The 16,856-nt window shown below is 42.9% G+C and overlaps 1 protein-coding gene across 1 annotated transcript in view; it reads right to left on the bottom strand.

Moving 5' to 3' along the window:
• The window catches only part of LOC112246541 (sodium-dependent phosphate transporter 2-like), a 151,389-nt gene extending 135,424 nt beyond the window's left edge, over positions 1-15,965 (bottom strand). The window contains 1 exon segment of the mRNA XM_042320239.1: positions 15,702-15,965. The gene's annotated coding sequence lies outside the window, so the exon portion shown is untranslated.
• Between the last annotated feature and the right edge of the window lie 891 nt (positions 15,966-16,856).

The following is a 16,856-nucleotide window of genomic DNA, read 5'->3' as shown; positions in this document are numbered from 1 at the left end:
TTTTGTAGTTCATTCCAGTCATTGGCAGCAGAGAACTGGAAGGAGAGGCGGCCAAAGAAAGAATTGGTTTTGGGGGTGACAAGAGAGATATACCTGCTGGAGCGTGTGCTACAGGTGGGAGATGCTATGGTGACCAGCGAGCTGAGATAAGGGGGACTTTACCTAGCAGGGTCTTGTAGATGACATGGAGCCAGTGGGTTTGGCGACGAGTATGAAGCGAGGGCCAGCCAACGAGAGCGTACAGGTCGCAATGGTGGGTAGTATATGGGGCTTTGGTGATAAAACGGATTGCACTGTGATAGACTGCATCCAATTTGTTGAGTAGGGTATTGGAGGCTATTTTGTAAATGACATCGCCAAAGTCGAGGACTGGTAGGATGGTCAGTTTTACAAGGGTATGTTTGGCAGCATGAGTGAAGGATGCTTTGTTGCGAAATAGGAAGCCAATTCTAGATTTAACTTTGGATTGGAGATGTTTGATATGGGTCTGGAAGGAGAGTTTACAGTCTAACCAGACACCTAAGTATTTGTAGTTGTCCACGTATTCTAAGTCAGAGCCGTCCAGAGTAGTGATGTTGGACAGGCTGGTAGGTGCAGGTAGCGATCGGTTGAAGAGCATGCATTTAGTTTTACTTGTATTTAAGAGCAATTGGAGGCCACGGAAGGAGAGTTGTATGGCATTGAAGCTTGCCTGGAGGGTTGTTAACACAGTGTCCAAAGAAGGGCCGGAAGTATACAGAATGGTGTCGTCTGCGTAGAGGTGGATCAGGGACTCACCAGCAGCAAGAGCAACCTCATTGATGTATACAGAGAAGAGAGTCGGTCCAAGAATTGAACCCTGTGGCACCCCCATAGAGACTGCCAGAGGTCCGGACAGCAGACCCTCCGATTTGACACACTGAACTCTATCAGAGAAGTAGTTGGTGAACCAGGCGAGGCAATTATTTGAGAAACCAAGGCTGTCGAGTCTGCCGATGAGGATGTGGTGATTGACAGAGTCGAAAGCCTTGGCCAGATCAATGAATACGGCTGCACAGTAATGTTTCTTATCGATGGCGGTTAAGATATCGTTTAGGACCTTGAGCGTGGCTGAGGTGCACCCATGACCAGCTCTGAAACCAGATTGCATAGCAGAGAAGGTATGGTGAGATTCGAAATGGTCGGTAATCTGTTTGTTGACTTGGCTTTCGAAGACCTTAGAAAGGCACGGTAGGATAGATATAGGTCTGTAGCAGTTTGGGTCAAGAGTGTCCCCCCTTTGAAGAGGGGGATGACCGCAGCTGCTTTCCAATCTTTGGGAATCTCAGACGACATGAAAGAGAGGTTGAACAGGCTAGTAATAGGGGTGGAACAATTTCGGCAGATAATTTTAGAAAGAAAGGGTCCAGATTGTCTAGCCCGGCTGATTTGTAGGGGTCCAGATTTTGCAGCTCTTTCAGAACATCAGCTGAATGGATTTGGGAGAAGGAGAAATGGGGAAGGCTTGGGCGAGTTGCTGTTGGGGGTGCAGTGCTGTTGTCCGGGGTAGGAGTAGCCAGGTGGAAAGCATGGCCAGCCGTAGAAAAATGCTTATTGAAATTCTCAATTATGGTGGATTTATCATTGGTGACAGTGTTTCCTATCTTCAGTGCAGTGGGCAGCTGGGAGGAGGTGTTCTTATTCTCCATGGACTTTACAGTGTCCCAGAACTTTTTTGAGTTAGTGTTGCAGGAAGCAAATTTCTGCTTGAAAAAGCTAGCCTTGCCTTTTCTAACTGCCTGTGTATAATGATTTCTAGCTTCCCTGAACAGCTGCATATCACGGGGGCTGTTCGATGCTAATGCAGAACGCCATAGGATGTTTTTGTGTTGGTTAAGGGCAGTCAGGTCTGGGGAGAACCAAGGGCTATATCTGTTCCTGGTTCTAAATTTCTTGAATGGGGCATGTTTATTTAAGATGGTTAGGAAGGCATTTAAAAAAAATATCCAGGCATCCTCTACTGACGGGATGAGATCAATATCCTTCCAGGATACCCCGGCCAGGTCGATTAGAAAGGCCTGCTCGCAGAAGTGTTTCAGGGAGCGTTTTACAGTGATGAGTGGAGGTCGTTTGACCGCTGACCCATTACGGATGCAGGCAATGAGGCAGTGATCGCTGAGATCTTGGTTGAAGACAGCAGAGGTGTATTTAGAGGGGAAGTTGGTTAGGATGATATCTATGAGGGTGCCTGTGTTTAAGGCTTTGGGGAGGTACCTGGTAGGTTCATTGATAATTTGTGTGAGATTGAGGGCATCAAGTTTAGATTGTAGGATGGCTGGGGTGTTAAGCATGTTCCAGTTTAGGTCGCCTAGCAGCACGAACTCTGAAGCACAGCTGGGGGCAGAGGGTGGTCTATAGCAGGCGGCAACGGTGAGAGACTTGTTTTTAGAGAGGTGGATTTTTAAAAGTAGAAGTTCAAATTGTTTGGGTACAGACCTGGATAGTAGGACAGAACTCTGCAGGCTATCTTTGCAGTAGATTGCAACACCGCCCCCTTTGGCAGTTCTATCTTGTCTGAAAATGTTGTAGTTTGGAATTAAAATTTCTGAATTTTTGGTGGTCTTCCTAAGCCAGGATTCAGACACAGCTAGAACATCCGGGTTGGCTGAGTGTGCTAAAGCAGTGAATAGAACAAACTTAGGGAGGAGGCTTCTAATGTTAACATGCATGAAACCAAGGCTATTACGGTCACAGAACTCGTCAAAAGAGAGCGCCTGGGGAATAGGAGTGGAGCTAGGCACTGCAGGGCCTGGATTCACCTCTACATCGCCAGAGGAACATAGGAGGAGTAGAATAAGGGTACGGCTAAAAGCTATGAGAATTGGTCGTCTAGAACGTCTGGAACATAGAGTAAAAGGAGGTTTCTGGGGGCGATAAAATAGCATCAAGGTATAATGTACAGACAAATGTATGGTAGGATGTGAATACAGTGGAGGTAAACCTAGGTATTGAGTGATGAAGAGAGAGATATTGTCTCTAGAAACATCATTGAAACCAGGAGATGTCATTGCATGTGTGGGTGGTGGAACTAATAGGTTGGATAAGGTATAGTGAGCAGGACTAGAGGCTCTACAGTGAAATAAGCCAATAAACACTAACCAGAACAGCAATGGACAAGACATATTGACATTAAGGAGAGGCATGCTTAGTCGAGTGATCAAAAGGGTCCAGTGAGTGGAGAGGTTGGTTGGTGATTTAGACAGCTAGCCAGGCCATCGGTAGCAAGCTAGCATAGGATGGAGGTCTGTTGTTAGCCACCTCTTGCGTTCCGTCAGTAGATTAGTGGGGTTCCGTGTGGTAGAGGGGATTAATCCAAATCACACAACAACAACAAAAATAAAAACAATAGATATAGTTATAGAGGCCCAAGAAGAAAACATAATAATAATAAAAATAAATAAATTGTCCGATTGTCTATGCAGATAGCAGCCGGTAAGACAGCTAACGGTTAGCAGGCCGCAGATGGGCGCAGGCCGCAGATGGGCGTCAGGTAACGTCGCGACGGAGGAGCCAGCCGGAACTCCTTCAGGTAGATAACGTCGGCAGTCCAGTTGTGAAGGCCCGGTGGGGCTCCGCGTAGGCAGTAAAACGGGTCCGGATAGGTGACTGCAGCCCAGGAGTGATTGATGGAACTCAGGAGTGATTGACGGAGCTGGCTAGCTCCGGAATAATTGATGTTTGCTCCGGAATCGACGAAGGCCGATAGTCACATGGATAGCAGCTAGCTAGCTGTGAGATCCGGGTATGAATGTCCAGAGAGCAGTCGAAATCCAGGGACATGGAGAGAAAAATTGGTCCGGTATGTTCCGTTCCGAGCCGCGCTGCGCCGTACAGAACTGGCGATAGATTTTCGAGCTAAAGGATAGCTGATGACCACAAACCGTGGTTAGCTGAATACTAACGATTTGCCTGTAAAGGAGCTAACTAGCTTCTGAACTAGCTTCTGGATTAGCTTCTGGCTAGCTTCTGGCTAGTTTCAGGCTAGCTTCAGGCTAGCTTCTTGGAGTTTCTGGCTAGCTTCTTGGAGGATTACAGATTTGAGGTAAATAATACTTTTTTATAAATATAAATTGGTGAGGCGGGTTGCAGGAGAGTGTTTTGAAGATGAGTTGATGGAAAATAAAAATAAAATGTATGTGAAAAAAAGTTGTAAATATATATATATACAGGACACGACAAGACGAGGACAAAAGACGTCTGAACTGCTATGCCACCTTGGAACCAACTTACAAGCCCTTAACCAACAATGCAGTTAAGAAAATAGAGTTAAGAAAATAATTACTAAAAACAATAAACAATATTGAGGCTTGCTGCAGGAGGTACCGGTACCAAGTCAATGTGCAGGGAAACAGGCTAGTCAAGGTCATTTGTACGTGTAGGTAAAATACAGGCGCTAAAATATAACTTTGTTCTATTTGTGAAGCTCAACGTGCTGCAAGTCCCACCTCTCCCATCTCCTCATTGGTTGTTAGGAGCATATACCCACGTGTGATTGAAAGATGAACTCCCGAAATGGCGTAGCAGTGACGACGCGTTTTGTTTGTCCTCTCGTGTACTTTTGTATTTTTTTCGTATTTTTTTTGCATATATATTTCAACAAAAAAAAATTCAATCTCTTTTCAATTTTTAATTTGATTATACCTTCCGGTAACCTGCCTCACCCAATGTGATACGGAATCGCTATTATTTTTAATTTTAGAACACACTCAAGAACCTCCAGAAGCTAACCAGCTAATTAGCTACAAGTTATTTAGACATTGTTAGCCACTGCTAGCGGCTTTTACCTTCTGCACAGATGCCCTGTTTTTAGCCTGGACAATACTCGCCAGTCTACCAGTATCGGACTGTCTCACCACAACAACGCCGGATTCCTGCCAAAATCCCTGGGCCACTACTTTGAATCTTCACAGCTAGCTTGCAGCTAGCTAGTTCACAGCTGGCTTACACTCACCGTGGCACCCAGTACTGAAGCTATCCCTGAGGCCCACCTCCCGGCCTACTCAGATGTTCACCCGAACCCCACTCATACACGGCTAGAGCCCAATACTCCACCGGATCCTTGCTGTAAACTCTGGACCTTGGCACCGGATCACCGCCTCTACCGATTGGCTATAGTGGCTAACACCACTGCCACGTAGCTAGCACCAGTTAGCCGTGAGCCAGGCACATCTCCCGGCTAGCAAACAAAATTCTACAATACCTCTTTCGCCATCTGGCTTGGATTCTCTGTCGACACAGCGCCCCGCGGCACCACCACGTCTGGTCTGCCGACGAATACTCCATCCGCTGTGCCTTCAATCGGCCTCCGTCTGAGCAGACCCCCCTACTAGCCTTGGGCTACTAACTTTGTGAGACACGCCGCCAATCGCTGAAGTTGGAGACTTATCTCCCTCACCAACTTCAAACATCTGCTATCTGAGCAGCTAAACGATCGCTGCAACTGTACATAGTCTATCGGTAAATAGCCCACCCAATCTACCTACCTCATCCCCATACTGTTTTTATTTTATATACTTTTCTGCTCTTTTTCACACCAGTATCTCTACTTGCACATCATCATCTGCTCATTTATCACTCCAGTGTTAATCTGCTAAATTGTAATTATTCGCTCCTATGGCCTATGTATTGCCTACCTCCTCATGCCTTTTGCACACACTGTATATAGACTTTTTTTTTCTACTATGTTTTTTACTTGTTTATTGTTTATTGTTTACTCCATGTGTAACTCTGTGTTGTTGTCTGATCACACTGCTATGCTTTATCTAGGCCAGGTCGCAGTTGTAAATGAGAACTTGTTCTCAACTAGCCTACCTGGTTAAATAAAGGTGAAAAAAATAAAAAAAATAAAAAAAACTGAGGTCCACACTCCAGTCCAGTTGGTGGTGGTAATGCACCTTAAAGTTGGTTGCCAACCGCCATATAAAGTCCAAAGAAGAAGAAGATGAAGCCCGAAGGAGATAAGATTACTAGAAACCAACCTTGTTTACCCTTTTATCTGTGAATTAATAGTTGGATTAGCAACCCAATATATATATATATATCCCAGGGCAAATTAGCTAGCAACAGCAAGCTAGCGAGCTAGCAACAGCAAGCTAACAACAGCAAGCTAACAACAGCAAGCTAGCAACAGCAAGCTAGCAACAGCATGCTAGCAACAGCAAGCTAACAACAGCAAGCTAACAACAGCAAGCTAGCTAAATTGCCATAAATGGTTTTTTACCTGTCCCCAAATGAATATAATTAATTCAGAGAGTTTGTTTTGATATTTCAACCTGCGTGTCCTGGTGTGGGTAGACAAAAATCAACATGCGCACACACACACATACGGTCTAGTCAGCATGTAAATGCAGAGGAGAAAGTGACTACAACAATATAAGTCTTTCTCCCCTGTAGCGTTTGACAGAAACCTTCAGAAAGACCTTCAGGACATCCTGTTATGTCATCTCTGCACACAAACTGTAGGAATGCTTTTCCAAAGACAGAAACCTTCAGAAAGACCTTCAGGACATCCTGTTATGTCATCTCTGCACACAAACTGTAGGAATGCTTTTCCAAAGACAGAAGAACACACAAACTTTGCTTAAAGCTTACCCTCTTCCTGCCGAGCATGTTGCGCGCACACACTCACACACACATTACCTATTGGATTCTTTCCCATCAATCAATTACTTAACAAGCAACCACTTAGTGTCCCATTCTCCATTATTGACAATGTCCTTCCCAAGCTGCAGTCAATACTAATGTAAATCTTACTTTCCTTATCTACAGGAAGCTTGGAGGTCTCCCTGTTATGTTGGAATACAGAAAGCAACGTCTCCAATTCATCTTGGAATCCCTGTTGGTCATCTATGAACATTTGAACATCTTGAAGAACAATCTGGCCTTAATGGTCATGTTCTGTTATAATCTCCACCCAGCACAGCCAGAAGAGGACTGACCACCCCTCATAGCCTGGTTCCTCTCTAGGTTTATAATCTCCACCCGGCACAGCCAGAAGAGGACTGACCACCCCTCATAGCCTGGTTCCTCTCTAGGTTTATAATCTCCACCCGGCACAGCCAGAAGAGGACTGACCACCCCTCATAGCCTGGTTCCTCTCTAGGTTTATAATCTCCACCTGGCACAGCCAGAAGAGGACTGACCACCCCTCATAGCCTGGTTCCTCTCTAGGTTTCTTCCTAGGTTTTGGCCTTTCTAGGGAGTTTTTCCTAGCCACCGTGCTTCTACACCTGCATTGCTTGCTGTTTGGGGTTTTAGGTTAGGATTCTGTATAAGCACTTTGTGACATCTACTGATGTAAAAAGGGCTTTATACATCAATTTGATTGATTACTGGGCATAATGAAAAACGACAGGACTGGCAACCATTGATGCTGTTAAAATGGGATGGTTTTGTAATGGACAATTCATGGATTCTATAAAAGGGCAATGGTGACTAGAGAAGCTAATCACATTGTCATTCTTTTCAAGTCTTTGTAGGCTTGGTGGAAGTTACAAAATGTATCTCTAGTGCCAGTATTGCTTGTTACTGTCAATGTGCAAAAATCATATTTCAGTACAGGTAGACAGCAGGCAGTCTTCAATAAATCATATGCAGAAATATGAAAATTACTACTTGTTCATTGCAAATTTTTCCTCAGGTACACCCAGGAACTGTATGTTTTTTTTCCATAAACAAAAGCCTGAGTTGCTAAGCAATTTTTTTTTTTTAACGAGCCAGCAAAAGACCTTCTGGTTGGACCTGCTAGAGCAGGCCTGGGCAATTATTTTCAATGGAGGGCCTCATTAGAATATATTTTTTCCATCGCAGGCCAGAATCATATATCATGTGTATGACTGTGTTTACATATAAACTATAAATCACATCCAGATATGTTCCTTATTTGACTGTTTTAACACAGAAATAAACCACATCCATGTTCTCCTTTTGGTAGGTATATTCATTATTAAACATGCAGTGAAACTACACGGATGGAAAAGTACACTGCATTCACTGACCACTGACCACGGCGACCACTATGATTTTTCAACGCCGATACCGATTATTGGAGGACCAAAAAAAAGGTCGATACCGATTAAATCGGCCAATTGAAAAAAAAGAAAATGTATTTGTAATAATGACAATTACAACAATACTGAATTAACACTTATTTTAACTTAATATAATACATCAATAAATTCAATTTAGCCTCAAATAAATAATGAAACATGTTCAATCTGGTTTAAATAATGCAAAAACAAAGTGTTGGAGAATATCTCTAATATCTCTACCTGTACATGACCATCTGATCATTTATCACTCCAGTGTTAATCTGCCAAATTTTAATTATTCGCCTACCTCCTCATGCCTTTTGCACACAATGTATATAGACTCCCTTTTTTTCTACTGTGTTATTGACTTGTTAATTGTTTACTCCATGTGTAACTCTGTGTTGTCTGTTCACACTGCTATGCTTTATCTTGGCCAGGTCGCAGTTGCAAATGAGAACTTGTTCTCAACTGGCCTACCTGGTTAAATAAAAGGTGAAATTAAAAAATTAAAAAATTAAAAAGTGCAATATGTGCCATGTAAGAAAGCTAACGTTTCAGTTCCTTGCTCAGAACATGAGAACATATGAAAGCTGGTGGTTCCTTTTAACATGAGTCTTCAATATTCCCAGGTAAGAAGTTTTAGGTTGTAGTTATTATTGGAATTATAGGACTATTTCCCTCTATACCATTTGTATTTCATTAACCTTTGACTATTGGATGTTCTAATAGGCACTTTAGTATTGCCAGTGTAACAATATAGCTTCCATCCCTCTCCTCGCTCCTCCCTGGGCTCGAACCAGGAACACAACGACAACAGCCACCCTCGAAGCAGCGTTACCCATGCAGAGCAAGGGGAACAACCACCCCAAGGCTCAGAGCGAGTGATGTTTGAAATGATAATATCTAGTAATATCATCAACCATGTGTAGTTAACTAGTGATTATGATTGATTGTTTTCTATAAGATAAGTGTAATGCTAGCTAGCAACTTACCTTGGCTTACTGCATTCGCGTAACAGGCAGTCTCCTTGTGGAGTGCCACGAGAGGAGGCAGGTAGTTATTGCGTTGGACTAGTTAACTGTAAGATTGGGTCCCCGTGCTGACAAGGTGAAAATCTGTCGTTCTGCCCCTGAACAAGGCAGTTAACCCACTGTTCCTAGGCCGTCATTGAAAATAAGAATGTGTTCTTAACTGACTTGCCTAGTTAAATAAAGATTAAATAAAGGTGTAAAAAATATATATATATATATTCTTATTATTCATTAAAAAAATGTAAATCTGCAAAATCGGTGTCCAAAAATACCGATTTCTGATTGTTATGAAAACTTGAAATCGACCCTAATTAATCGGCCATTCTGATTCATCGGTCGACCTCTAGTATGCACAAAAACACAAGAGAGAGAGAGAGAGAGAGCTCAACATGACATTTAAACTACTCAATCAATCAGTGTGAGGAGTGAAGTCTCTGATGGACATTGACTAGAGCAGTGAAGTCAGGTATAGTTTATGACATCGCTATGTGCAGGATTGTTGAGAGGTGAGAGTCAGTAAGAGATGATCTGTGCCTTGACTGGTTATATTTCATCACTGAAAATGTCTGTTCACAATACATAGGTTGACCCGAACAGTACAAACATCTTCTGAGCATGACTCCTAATCTTAGGAAAGTTTTGTTCATTGAGAGATGCATAGAACCTCGTCAGTGACATTGTTTTGAATAGTTATCCAATCACTGCATCAGACTGAAGATCAATAAACTCAAATTGCAGGTCAGTGGGAGTGTTATCCACATTGAAGGTGAAAGGAGAGGAAACCAACAGCATGTAGTTTTCCAACACGTTGAAATCCTCAAAACGACGAGAAAACTACCTGTTCAAAGCACACAGCAGTGATGTAAAGTTCTCCTCCTATATCTGATAGGGAACAGACTAGTAGTGTCATCTGATAGGGAACAGACTAGTAGTGTCATCTGATAGGGAACAGACTAGTAGTGTCATCTGATAGGGAACAGACTAGTAGTGTCATCTGATAGGGAACAGACTAGTAGTGTCATCTGATAGGGAACAGACTAGTAGTGTCATCTGATAGGGAACAGACTAGTAGTGTCATCTGATAGGGAACAGACTAGTAGTGTCATCTGATAGTGTCATCTGATAGGGAACAGACTAGTAGTGTCATCTGATAGGGAACAGACTAGTAGTGTCATCTGATAGGGAACAGACTAGTAGTGTCATCTGATAGGGAACAGACTAGTAGTGTCATCTGATAGGGAACAGACTAGTAGTGTCATCTGATAGGGAACAGACTAGTAGTGTCATCTGATAGGGAACAGACTAGTAGTGTCATCTGATAGGGAACAGACTAGTAGTGTCATCTGATCTGATAGGGAACAGACTAGTAGTGTCATCTGATAGGGAACAGACTAGTAGTGTCATCTGATAGGGAACAGACTAGTAGTGTCATCTGATAGGGAACAGACTAGTAGTGTCATCTGTCATCTGATAGGGAACAGACTAGTAGTGTCATCTGATAGGGAACAGACTAGTAGTGTCATCTGATAGGGAACAGACTAGTAGTGTCATCTGATAGGGAAAAGGAATCAGACTAGTAGTGTCATCTGATAGGGAACAGACTAGTAGTGTCATCTGATAGGGAACAGACTAGTAGTGTCATCTGATAGGGAACAGACTAGTAGTGTCATCTGATAGGGAACAGACTAGTAGTGTCATCTGATAGGGAACAGGAACAGACTAGTAGTGTCATCTGATAGGGAACAGACTAGTAGTGTCATCTGATAGGGAACAGACTAGTAGTGTCATCTGATAGGGAACAGACTAGTAGTGTCATCTGATAGGGAACAGACTAGTAGTGTCATCTGATAGGGAACAGACTAGTAGTGTCATCTGATAGGAACAGAACAGACTAGTAGTGTCATCTGATAGGGAACAGACTAGTAGTGTCATCTGATAGGGAACAGACTAGTAGTGTCATCTGATAGGGAACAGACTAGTAGTGTCATCTGATAGGGAACAGACTAGTAGTGTCATCTGATAGGGAACAGACTAGTAGTGTCATCTGATAGGGAACAGACTAGTAGTGTCATCTGATAGGGAACAGACTAGTAGTGTCATCTGATAGGGAACAGACTAGTAGTGTCATCTGATAGGGAACAGACTAGTAGTGTCATCTGATAGGGAACAGACTAGTAGTGTCATCTGATAGAACAGGAACAGACTAGTAGTGTCATCTGATAGGGAACAGACTAGTAGTGTCATCTGATAGGGAACAGACTAGTAGTGTCATCTGATAGGGAACAGACTAGTAGTGTCATCTGATAGGGAACAGACTAGTAGTGTCATCTGATAGGGAACAGACTAGTAGTGTCATCTGATAGGGAACAGACTAGTAGTGTCATCATCTGAGTGTCATCTGATAGGGAACAGACTAGTAGTGTCATCTGATAGACTAGTAGTGGAACAGACTAGTAGTGTCATCTGATAGGGAACAGACTAGTAGTGTCATCTGATAGGGAACAGACTAGTAGTGTCATCTGAGTGTCATCTGGGAACAGACTAGTAGTGTCATCTGATAGGGAACAGACTAGTAGTGTCATCTGATAGGGAACAGACTAGTAGTGTCATCTGATAGGGAACAGACTAGTAGTGTCATCTGATAGGGAACAGACTAGTAGTGTCATCTGATAGGGAACAGACTAGTAGTGTCATCTGATAGGGAACAACAGTCATCTGATAGGGAACAGTAGTGTCATCTGATAGGGAACAGACTAGTAGTGTCATCTGATAGGGAACAGACTAGTAGTGTCATCTGATAGGGAACAGACTAGTAGTGTCATCTGATAGGGAACAGACTAGTAGTGTCATCTGATAGGGAACAGACTAGTAGTGTCATCTGATAGGGAACAGACTAGTAGTGTCATCTGATAGGGAACAGACTAGTAGTGTCATCTGATAGGGAACAGACTAGTAGTGTCATCTGATAGGGAACAGACTAGTAGTGTCATCTGATAGGGAACAGACTAGTAGTGTCATCTGATAGACTAGTAGTGTCATCAGACTAGTAGTGTCATCTGATAGGGAACAGACTAGTAGTGTCATCTGATAGGGAACAGACTAGTAGTGTCATCTGATAGGGAACAGACTAGTAGTGTCATCTGATAGGGAACAGACTAGTAGTGTCATCTGATAGGGAACAGACTAGTAGTGTCATCTGATAGGGAACAGACTAGTAGTGTCATCTGATAGGGAACAGACTAGTAGTGTCATCTGATAGGGAACAGACTAGTAGTGTCATCTGATAGGGAACAGACTAGTAGTGTCATCTGATAGGGAACAGACTAGTAGTGTCTGATAGGGAACAGAGTGTCATCTGATAGGGAACAGACTAGTAGTGTCAGAAGGTCATCTGATAGGGAACAGACTAGTCATCTGTGAACAGACTAGTAGTGTCATCTGATAGGGAACAGACTAGTAGTGTGTCAGACTAGTAGTGTCATCTGATAGGGAACAGACTAGTAGTGTGTAGTAGTGTCATCTGATAGGGAACAGAAGGTCATCTGATAGACTAGAACAGACAGAGTAGTGTCAGAAGGTCATCTGATAGGGAACAGACTAGTAGTGTCATCTGATAGGGAACAGACTAGTAGTGTGTCAGAAGTGTCTGTCTGATAGGGAACAGACTAGTAGTGTCATCTGATAGGGAACAGACTAGTAGTGTCATCTCTGATAGGAACAGACTAGTAGTGTCATCTGATAGGGAACAGACTAGTAGTGTCATCTGATAAGGAACAGACTAGTAGTGTCATCTGATAAGGAACAGACTAGTAGTGTCATCTGATAAGGAACAGACTAGTAGTGTCATCTGATAAGGAACAGACTAGTAGTGTCATCTGATAGGGAACAGACTAGTAGTGTCGGGAGGTGGGGGAGATTGTTGGCTTCTACGTGACGGTCAGGAGGAGTCATTTTCCATTGAAGGCTTTGACAAAGCTGATGTGCAAAAAGGCCCTTCCCTTGTAGTTTGGAATTCATTTCATGAGGGTCATGATGTCCACAGTAAAGGCAAAATCAGCCAACCATTTTTTATCTTGCAGTTTAGGGAAATACACATATTTTCCTTTCATTTGCAAAAACTCAGCAATCTCCGACTTCAGGTCCCACACTCTTTTATGCACCTTCCCCAAACTCAGCCATCTCACGTTCGTGTGGTGGGGGGAGATCTGCATGACCGGTGTCTGTGTCTTCTAACAGTTAGACAAACTGCCTGTGGCTTAAAGATTTTGCTCTTTTGAAGTTTACCACTTTAGTGACTGTATCCACAACATGGCTCATTTTCAGAACACATTAACAGAGCACCTCCCAATGAATAATACAATGCAGGAAAATAATTTTCTGATCTGGGTTCAGCTCAGGTACTTGGTCTTGTATCCTTTTCAAAAGGCCAAAGTTGTTTTTTTTCCTGTCAAGTTTGGGCAGCCAATCGGTGTTCATAAGCGCTGTCAGGTTGTATGGGACTACTACAGCTACTTTAAGGTCTCTCCAGAGATGTTTGATCCGGTTCAAGTCCAGGCTCTCGCTCAAATTATAACTTTTCAAAACAGCTCTGCCACACACTTATATGAACCTCCTCCAATAAATCTTTCCCTGTGGTTGTGCTCTTCATTGACTGCACTGAAGCAAACTCCTCTGTCATTTCAAAGTCTGGGGGGTTACGACCTCGTAAGAACATCAACAACTGCACTGTGCCACGTGCATCACTGCTCTCATCCAGGGTGAACGAGAAATAGGTGACATCCTTTACTGGGTCTTTCAAATGTTGTTCCATATTCTCTGCGATGTGTCACCGTTCGTCTTGACAGGGAAACATTTTCAAACAGCTCTTTCTTGTCGGGGCAAAGTATTGCTGCAGATGTTAGGCAATTTTGTGGGACAGTACATAGCTAGCTCTCGCAATTCCGCCGATTGCTTGAATGTAGTTTTGTGAAATGTCCTTGCTGCTTTTGCAACTCCTAGACATTTCCACTTCACAATAACAGCACTTAGTGGTCCCGTTCTGTGAGCTTGTGTGGCCTACCACTTCGCGGCTGAGTCGTTGTTGCTCCTAGACATTTCCACTTCACAATAACAGCACTTAGTTGACCGAGGGTAGCGGTGAGCAAAGTTACTGGGGCTCGAATGTTAGTCAAGCTTCCTCTATAGAGATTGTGCATTTTATAAATGACTTTATTTTATGATGATAGGCTTTATGATGATAATGTATTTTTTCCAATACTACATTCAATCTGGCCTAACTTGATTGGAAACGGAAAGGGAGGATACCTTAGTCAGTTGTCCAGCTAAATGTATTGACACGTTCTACAAGGCCTATTCTATTCTATCATATTTTGTTAACGCCTATAGGCTATAGAGATGAATTCAGATAACTAACTCATTATTATTATTTACCTCGCCAAGTCAGTTGAGAACAAATTCTTATTTTACAATGACAGCCTACCCCGGACAAACCCTCCCTTAATTAACCCGGACGATGCTGGGGCAATTGTGCGCCGCCCTATGGGACTCCCGATCACAGACGTTTGTGATAGAGCCCGGGATCGAACCGGGGGTCTGTAGTGACGCCTCTAGCACTGAGATGCAGTGCCTTACACCACTGTGCCACTCAGGAGGCTAAAATTTTAAATATTCTACTCTATTATGCTATACATCATATTAAATTACTAGATTGGATTTTTTTTAATATCATGATTCAAGAAACTGTCACAAGTTATACTTCCAAATGTGTATAATTAATCATGGTTATAACAACATTGTACCATCTGCGTTCTTTTTTAAGAAAAATCGTGTAGTTTTTCGAATGGAATAGTTTAACTACTGAAGCTTAGGCCTCGAGTCTGGGACAATTTGCTTAAGTCCTTATCCAATTCATCAGTTTTATTTTATTAGGTTTTTCTCGCTTGCTCGACTCACTTTTCTGGGGGATGGAAATCCATTAAACAGTGAATCAATTTTGTCTGGCCCAATGTCAAAATAATTCTAGATTTTGATTTAGGATGTAAGGAAATGACGCACACTGCAGATTTTTAAAACAATGACATATTTCACTACTTTAACCATGGAGTGAGTTTTTAAAAAAAGAATGTTTCCTAAACAATTGAACCAGGCGCTGTAGACTACAGCTCCATCGTGACGATGTGCAGCACCATGAACCGTTAACGGTCCTACTAACAGCAGGCACGTGTGACATTGCCATTCAGACAGCTCTACTATCAACAACTAGGTTATCTCTATTGTATCCAACATAATTCACCCTGGCTGTGGTCACAACTATCTCTATCCATGCTGTAAACACTGTTTCCTCATTTATAATGTGTGAGACTCCGTCTCGTTTCTACCTCTGTATCAACATGATTCGTCCCCTGTATGCACGACTCCCGAATACATGTGCAACATTGTGTCTAATAATGGTGTTAAAATAATCATTTTCTACGCCATGTTGTTGTTGACACTTACCAGGCCCGTTTCTTTCTCCCGGGTGCAAGGCATTCGCCCCATATCCATATGGGATGGATATGATTCAGATCATTTGCCCTTGGGAGGGAAAAACACGCGATAGACAGAGTAACACAAATATACTTACAAGAACGAAACACGACACCTTTCAACAACTCTCCTTTTCCCAGAACCGAACGTCTGGTTGTCGCCTAGTGGCTTTTAGAAGCTCCGTCAAAAACCGTCCAGATTCCGACACACTCTCACTCTCTCTCTCTCTCACACTCTCTCTCTCTCTCTCTCTCCTGTATATGTCCCCTCCTGCTCTGCTTTATCTCGACAGAGTCAAACTACCCTGTTCCCTTGAATCTCTCTTTTTCATCCGGGCGCTTCGGGGACGCGCGTCGCTGGCTGGCTCACTAAGGATGATGAGGAAATACGCGTGTACGTGCGTGAGATGTTGGACGCGTTCCCATGCCCAAGCGTTGCTGACGCATGGCAAATCTTACAACGCCTGAATATGTCCTATTCCACGTAATATGTTATAGCGATCTGTCAGTCATTGGTTGATGTATTCAACTTCTGAGCAGGGGACGCTACCAGTGTGAGGGGAAAAGGTGTTTACCGGGTTTCCATCCCAACCTTTTTTTTTCTGTGAGTAAAGTAGGCTACATGTCAGATGAAAAATGTAATGACAGGCCTGATTCAAATACCAAATTTGTCAGTAAACTTTCCAAATGTTGACGAAGCAAAATATGCGAGACAAGGTGGGATCCTTTTGCGTCGGTAAAATGTATAATGGGAGAAATGGCGGTGGAAACTTGTTTATGCGCAAATATTTATAACCATCATATTGAAGTTAACTTGGTGTCAGGCGATGACATGTTGTGTGGTCCTCCCCACTACGACTCGCAAAGCGTGCAGTTTATTAGACTACAGATTAAATCAATTATGATGTACTTCACAAGGTGGTGAAAGTGGACGGTGATGAGTTCGATGCTCCTTTCCAAAAATGTCAAAGATCTTATTCTGGTGACATAATTTTTATCTTTATTTTACTAGGCAAGTCAGTTAAGAAACAAATTCTTATTTTCAATGACGGCCTAGGAACAGTGGGTTAACTGCCTGTTCAGGGGCAGAACAACAGATTTGTACCTTGTCAGCTCGGGGATTCGATCTTACAACCTTTCGGTTACTAGTCCTAACCACTAGGCTACCCTGCAGCTGATGATTGATTATTGGCTGCCGTTTGAAAAATAATAATCTTTCTCTTATTCATAGTGATCTCCTCATGTAGGTGGCC

Source organism: Oncorhynchus tshawytscha, linkage group LG04, assembly GCF_018296145.1.
Source record: "Oncorhynchus tshawytscha isolate Ot180627B linkage group LG04, Otsh_v2.0, whole genome shotgun sequence".
NCBI classification, from domain to species: domain Eukaryota; kingdom Metazoa; phylum Chordata; class Actinopteri; order Salmoniformes; family Salmonidae; genus Oncorhynchus; species Oncorhynchus tshawytscha.
Note: the sequence above shows the minus strand (reverse complement) of the source record. Positions and strands in the feature narration are given on the sequence as shown.